The 7,135-nt window shown below is 37.2% G+C and overlaps 1 non-coding gene across 1 annotated transcript; it reads right to left on the minus strand.

Annotated features, from left to right (window-relative positions):
* Positions 1-641: 641 nt before the first annotated feature.
* Positions 642-720, minus strand: LOC147914993 (small nucleolar RNA U2-19). The gene has a single exon (XR_015554816.1). It is a non-coding gene; the product is annotated as a small nucleolar RNA U2-19 (small nucleolar RNA).
* Between the last annotated feature and the right edge of the window lie 6,415 nt (positions 721-7,135).

Here is a 7,135-nt window from a genome sequence, read left to right on the forward strand (position 1 = left end):
ATATAAATGAATGAAAAAAGGAAAGTTTGTCGAGCAATGAGATATTCACATATTCTCAAAGTGCTTCCCCATAAAATTCTTATTAATTACAAAGGGGAAAAGAGTAACTTTACAGTGGTACAGTGGAGAAACCTGGCTGGCAACTGATGTAACCAAGTGATTAAAGTGAACGTCAACAGTGACGGGACAAATTAAAATCATGCACCACCCGACAGGATGCAATGAGAGAGACACAGCATCACTTCTCTGATATCCCTGCACAAAATGCATAACCTGAATCTAGTCATGAGGAAACATTGGACAAGCCCAAATTAAGAGACGGTCTACAAAATAACTGGTCTATAATCCAGAAAAGTGTCATTAAAGTTAAGAAAAAACTGAAGAACTGATCCATATTGATGGAGACTGGAGATACCTGAGAACCAACCGTAACATGTGACTCTTGTACTGCATCCTTTTGCCAAAAGGACATTATTGGGACCATTAGTGAAATCTGAATGCCTTTCATCTACACACATCCCCTTCAATCTCATTCATCCATCAGCAAGTCCTCAGTTATCAACATCACCTTTATAAACACACACACACACACCCCCCAGACATAAGCCCTTATTGTTTTAAATTACTTTTATACATTTGCTTCTCAGAACTATAGAGATCATGCATCAAGTAGACAGGAGGGTCTTCTGATGCTCAGATTTGGCTATTTCATCAAGACACAGTTTTAAAATAACTATGATTACTCTGTATAATAAAAGAGATAAAAAGCTGGGGAGTTTCATGAAAGAATTGGGATTAATAAAAAATAAAAAGTCAAGTGGAATCCTAGAATGGAAAAAATGCAATAACTGAAATTAAGAATTTTTTACATAGATCTAAAGGCAGATTGGATAGAGCAGAAGAGAGGATTAGTGAGTTGGAAGATAGGTCAGTAGAAAATACCTAGATTGAGGCACAGACAGAAAAAAAGAATGGAGAGCACAGAAAATAGCACTAATGTTATAGAAGACACAATGAAAAGTTCTAACATATATGTTTCTAGAGTCCAAAAAAGAAAGGAGAGAGAGAGAATGGAGCAGAAAAAATATTACTGGCCAAAACTTTTCTATAACTGATGCAAGGTTATAGGGTAAATACAAAGAAACCATGCTTAGGCACATTGTAGTTAAACTGCTGAAAATTGAAAACAGAGAATAAAAGGTAAAGGCATATTGTTTCAAAGAAACAACCACAAGACTGACAAATTGAAGTTCTAGAGAAATTCTAGAGTTCTAAAGTACAAAATTGAAATGTGTTTTGAACATATTTGATGGATGGGATTAAGAGCAGGTTAGACATTGCAGAGGAAGAGATCAGTAAGCTTAAAGATACACGAAGAAAGACATATCAGCAGAAAGTTTCTAAAAGGAAGCACAGAGAGAAAAAGGCAGCACTCTGAAAACATAAGAGAACCACAGTGGCATGGGAGGATGCTGAGGGCTCTAACATATCTGTAGTTGAAGTCCAGAAAGAGAGGGGAAAAGAGAAAAATAGTGGCCCCAAGTTTTCCACATTTGACAGAAACTAGAAACCCAAAGATCCAAGAATCTCAACACCACTTATAAAGACACAAATGACAGCAAGGTCTATTATAATCAAATTGCTGAAAATCTGTGGCAATGAAAAAATCTTAAAAGAAGCCAGAGGGAAAAAGGGACATTACATACAAAAAGACAAAGACGAAATTATCATAGACTTATTGTCAGAGACTATACAAGCCAGAAGACAATAGAATACGACTTTTTAAGTTGTGGGAGAAAAAGGTACTATCAACCTAGATCTCTAAACCCAGTGAATATATCTTAAAAATGAAGGTGAAAGAAAGACTTTTCACAAACAAAAAAAGTGAGAGAATTCATTGTCAGTTGACCCACACTATAAAAAATGTTAATGAAAGTTTTTCAGGCAGAAGGAACATGATACCAGATGGAAATTTGGATCTATACAAAGGAATGACTAGAACTAGAAATGCAAAATATGTGGATAAATATAAGGTATATTTTTCTCATTTAAAAATATGTTTAAAGGATAATTGACTTTTAAAGCAAAAAGAATAACAAAGTATTGTGGGGTTTATAACATACGTAGAAATAAAATGTATGACAATAATGGCGCAAAGTACCGAAGGGGAAAATGGGACTATGCTATTTTAAGTCTCTAACCTTTACACAAAGTGATACGTTATTTGAAGGAAAACTGTGATAAGTTGAAATTGCATATCGTAAACCTTAGAGCAAGGCTCAGGACGATTTTTCTGTAAAGAGCAGATAGTAAATATTTTAGATGTTGGAAGCCATGCAATCTCTGTTGCAACTAATCAACTCTGCTGTTGTAGCATTAAAGCAGCCCACAGGTAATATGTAAATGAGCATGGCTGTGTGCCAATAAAACTTTATTTGTGGACTCTGAAATTTGAATTTCATACCATTTTCATTTATCTCACAATATGATTTTTCTTTTGAGTCTGTTCAACCTTTTAATGTAAAAACAATTCTTAACAAATCTCCCAGGGAGAAGAACCTCAAATGATTTATGTAGATACTCTACTCTCAAGGAGGTGGAGCATAACTCCCCTCTCCGTAGGTGTGGGCTGGGTATAGTGACTTCCGTCCGAACAGTACAATCTGGGAAGGGAGGAAAAGGATAACTTTAGAGAAACCTGACAAGCACTACCTCAGCCAGGTGATCAAGGTCAATATCAACAGTGATAAATCATGTTGATAGTATGTACTCTAGATATGATGTGATGAAAATGGTACTTTACCTGTGTGGTCCTCCTTTAAAAAACCCATAACCCCAGTCAAAGCATGAGAAAAACATCAGACAAATCCCAATAGAGGGACATTATGCAAAACATCTGACTAGTACTCCTCAAAATTGTCAACGTCATCCAAAAAACGAAAAAGGAAAGTCTGAGAAACAGTCACAGCTCAGAGGAGCCTGAGGAAACGTGACGATTAAGTATAATGTGGTAACCTGGATTGGGTCCTGGAACAGAAAAAGGACATTAGATAAAAACTAAGGAAGTCTCCCAAGTGTCCATTGACAGATGAGTGGATAAACAAAATGTAGTATAGACGTACAATGGAATATTATTCAGCCTTAAAAAGAAAGGAAATTCTGACACATGCTACAATATGGATGAACCTGGAGTACATTATGCTGAGTGAAATAAACCAATCATGAAAAGGCAAATACTGTATTATTCCACTTATATGAGGTATCTAGAGTAGTCAAATTTATAAAAACAGAAAGTAAAATGGTGGTTGCTAGGGGCTGGGGGGAGGGAAAAATGGAGAGTTGTCAGTTGATGGGTATAGAGTTTCAGTTTTGCAAGATGAAAAGAGGTCTGGAGATTGGGTGCACAACAATGTGAATATACTACTAACTGAACACTTAAAAGTGGTTAAAATGGTAAGTTTCATGTTGTGTATATTTTACCACAATTTAAAAAAACTAAGGCTATCTGAATAAAGTATGGACTTTAATTAATAACAATGTATCAGCAGCAGTTCATTAATTGTAACAAATGGACCGTGCTATAATATAAGTTGCTAATAATAGGAAAACCGGGCACAGGATATAAGGAAACTCTGCACTATCTCCACAATTTTCTGTAAATATAAAACTGTTCTAAAAAATAAAGTTTGTTATTAAAATTTTTTTTTATTTCATGGGCCATAAAAAGTAGGCCATGGGTCATATGCTGACCCCCACCCTAAAGCAACCACTAAAAACATTTAAAAGAAGTATAGGTATTGAGACATTAATAGAGATAAAAGGACTGTTTAAAAACAGTAAATTAATTCAAAACAAGGCAAGAAAAGAGGAAAAAATAAATAAAGAACACATGGTACTAATAGAAAACAAAGAAAAAGATGGTAGATTTAGACCTAACCATACTGACCATTACATCAAATGTAAATGATCTAGAAACTCCAAGACAGAGATTATCAGATTCTATTAAAGAAAAAAGCAAGATCCAACTATCCACTATCTTTAAGACATAAGACTGACATCTAATATTTCCACAGATATGATGGAAACAGACAATGAAATGGCCTATCCGAAGTGCGTAAAATAACTGGCAAAGTAGCAAGTAAGTGAAAATATTTTTTAAAAAAATGATGATTCGGGCCGGCCCCATGGCTTAGCGGTTAAGTGCGCGCACTCCACTGCTGGCGGCCCGGGTTCGGATCCCGGGTGCGCACCGACGCACCACTTCTCCGGCCATGCTGAGGCCGCGTCCCACATACAGCAACTAGAAGGATGTGCAGCTACGACATACAACTATCTACTGGGGCTTTGGGGGAAAAAATAAATAAAATTATTTTAAAAAAAATAAAATAAAAAAGAAATAAAAAAATGACGATTCTAGGGCTGACCCTGTGGCATAGTGGTTAAGTTCAGCACGCTCCACTTTGGCGGCCCGGCTTTGTGGGTTTGGATCCCGGGCATGAACCTACACCACTTGTGAGCCATGCTGAGGTGGTGACCCACATACAAAATAGAGGAAGATTGGCATAGATGTTAGCTCAGGGCTAATCTTCCTCAGCAAAAATAAATAATAATAATAACAAAAATGATGATTCCAGTCCAGCACAAAAGAAGCTTGGAAGTGGTTAACGCCATCCTAACAACAATTAAAAAGCTGAATGAGCTGAAAAATCAACAACTCTTCTTGGATCCATCACAGGGCAAACAGCTGCCCCCCAAATTAGAGAGACAGACAGACGGATACAGAGAATCACAACTTACCTGAGGAGAAACCTCTGCAGGAACCAGTGCCAAGGCAGGAAATCCTAAACTGTAATTGATGAATTTCAGGAGGCTCAGTGTGGACAGTCCAAGAGTTAAAAACTTCAGGGCGACCCAGTCATGGGAAGCCCCACACTTTTGTGAATTTTACTTCTAGGAGCTCTACAAGGTTCTCACAGTAAATATTGGAGAAAAATCCCTCATGCTTCCATCAGGGGAGAAAGAAAAGTAATCATTTTGAAATAGCCAGAGCTTTCTGGTCTTTTAACAAGGGCTGCCCTCATGAGAAACTATTTTACCAGAGCCTAAACTATTGAGGTTTTTTCAGAGTCTAACAGATTTGTAGGAAGGGAAATACCTAACTGCGGCCCACTCTAGCCATCCTGTCCCACCTAAGGGGGGGAACTGAGAAGTACTTGTGAAGTTCACAGTCCAGAGACACAGGCTCTTTGAAAGACTGAGACCTGATCATAAGACAATAGAATGCTTCCCCTCCCCCTGCTCCTCACCACCGCATCACTAGAGGCCTGTTTACTGCACTTCCTTTTACCCAGTACATCATGTCCAGCTATCAAGAAAAAAATACCAAGACATACTAAAAGGCAGAAAACACAGTTTGAAGAGACAGAGCATCAGAACCAGACGTAGATATGGTAAGGATTTTAGAATTATCAGACACAGAATTTAAAACAACTGTGATTAATATGCTGTGATGGTTAATTTTACATGTCAACTTGACTGGGCTAAGGGATGACCAGAAAGTTGGTAAAACATTATTTTGGGGTGTGTCTGAAGGTGTTTCTAGAAGAGATTAGCAATTGATTCAGTAGAATGAGTAAAGAAGATGTGCCCTCACCGATGTAGGCAGGCATCTTCCAATCTAGGCCCACACAGAGGGCCCACACAGAACAAAAAGGGGAAGAATGGGCAAATTCCATCTCTCTCTTCTTGAGCTGGGTCGTCCGTCTTCTCCTGACCTTGGACATTGTAGCCCCTAGTTCTCAGACCTTTGATCTGCAGGACTTACATCAATGGTCCCCCAGGTCTCAGGATTTTGGCCTCAGACTGGGAGTTATACCATTGGCTCTCCTCATTCTCAGGACTTTGAACTTGGACTGAATTATACCACCGGTTTTCCCGGTTCTCCAGCTTGCAGACAGAAGATTGTAGGATTTCTCAGCCTCTGCAACCAGGTGAGCCAATTCCTATAATAAATCTCCCCTTATATATACCTATACATTTTCTATTGGTTCTGTTTCTGCAGAGAATCCTGACTAATACATATGCTAAGGATTCTAATGGATAAAGTAGACACATGCAATAACAGATGGACAATATAAACAGAGAGAAGTAAATTCTAAGAAAGAATCAAGAAGAAATGCTAGAGATCAAAAACACTGAAAGAGAAATGAAGAATGCCTTTGATGACCTCATTAGTAGGCTGGACATGGTTAAGGAAAGAATCTCTAAGCTTGAGGATGTCAATAGAACCTTCCAAAATGAAAAAGCAAGAGAAAAATACTGAAAAAAAATCTAAAATAGAATATCCAAGAACAGTAGGACAACTACAAAGAGTATAACATACACATAATGGGAATACTAGAAAGATAAGAGAGAGAGAAAGGAACAGAAGAAGTATTTGAAGGAATAATGACTGAGGATTTCCCTAAATTAATGCCAGACACGAAGTTACTGATCCAGGAAGCTCAGAAAACACTAAGCAGAATGAATGCCAGAAAAAAAATATATACCTAGGCATATCATATTCAAACTACAGAAAATCAGAAATAAGGAGAAAATCTTGAAATAAACCAGTGGGAAAAAACACCTTACCTGTAGAGGAGCAAAGATAAGAATTACATCTGACTTCTCAGAAACCATGCAAACAAGAAAAGAGTGGAGTGAAATATTTAAAGTGTTGAGAAAAAACACGTCACCAACCTAGAATTCTGTACCAACCTAGAATTCTGTACCCTGCAAAATTTCCCTTTAGAACTGCAGAAGAAATAAAGACTTTCTCAGACAAACAAAAATTGGGGGAATTTATTGCCAGTGGGTCTGCCTTGCAAAAAATGTTAAGAGAAGTTCTTCAGAGAGAAGGAGAATTATATAGGTCAGAAACTGGGATGTACATAAAGAAAGGAAGAACAATGGAGAGGGAATAAGTGAAGGTAAAATAAAAACTTTTATTTTTCTTATTCTTGATTGATCTGACATATAGCAGTTTGTTGAAATAATATTAGCAACAATGTATTTGATTATGTATGCTTATGTGTATATATATACATCTTATATATATGCTTATGTACAAGTGAAATGAATGACAGCAATAATACAA

Source organism: Ceratotherium simum, chromosome 16 (assembly GCF_057802395.1).
Source record: "Ceratotherium simum simum isolate JZ-2026a chromosome 16, ASM5780239v1, whole genome shotgun sequence".
Taxonomy (NCBI): Eukaryota; Metazoa; Chordata; class Mammalia; order Perissodactyla; family Rhinocerotidae; genus Ceratotherium; species Ceratotherium simum.